A 433-nucleotide genomic window follows, 5' to 3' on the forward strand; every position below is an offset into this window, starting at 1 on the left:
TACATACATACAGATATATTTATATATATGTACTGTATTTATTGATATATCTATTTATATATATATTATTTTATATATACTGTATATACTTATTTATATATTTTTATATTTATTTGTATATTTATACACATATATATATATTTATTTGTATATTTATTTATATATTTATTTTTATATACTTATTTGTGTATATATATTTATATATTTATTTATTTATATATATATATAATGTATTATTGTTTTATATTATATACTGTAATTATTTATATATTTATTCATATATTTATTTATATAATAATAATAATAATAATATATATTTGTTTGTATATTTTTTGTATATTTATTGATATATTTATTTGTATATGTATTTATATATATTTATATATATTTATGTTTATATATTTATTTATATAATTATTTAAATTTTTTTAAT

The sequence above is a fragment of the Anneissia japonica genome, unplaced genomic scaffold (assembly GCF_011630105.1).
Source record: "Anneissia japonica isolate Jap-2015-1 unplaced genomic scaffold, ASM1163010v1 scaffold1489_len2284818_cov182, whole genome shotgun sequence".
Taxonomy (NCBI): Eukaryota; Metazoa; Echinodermata; class Crinoidea; order Comatulida; family Comatulidae; genus Anneissia; species Anneissia japonica.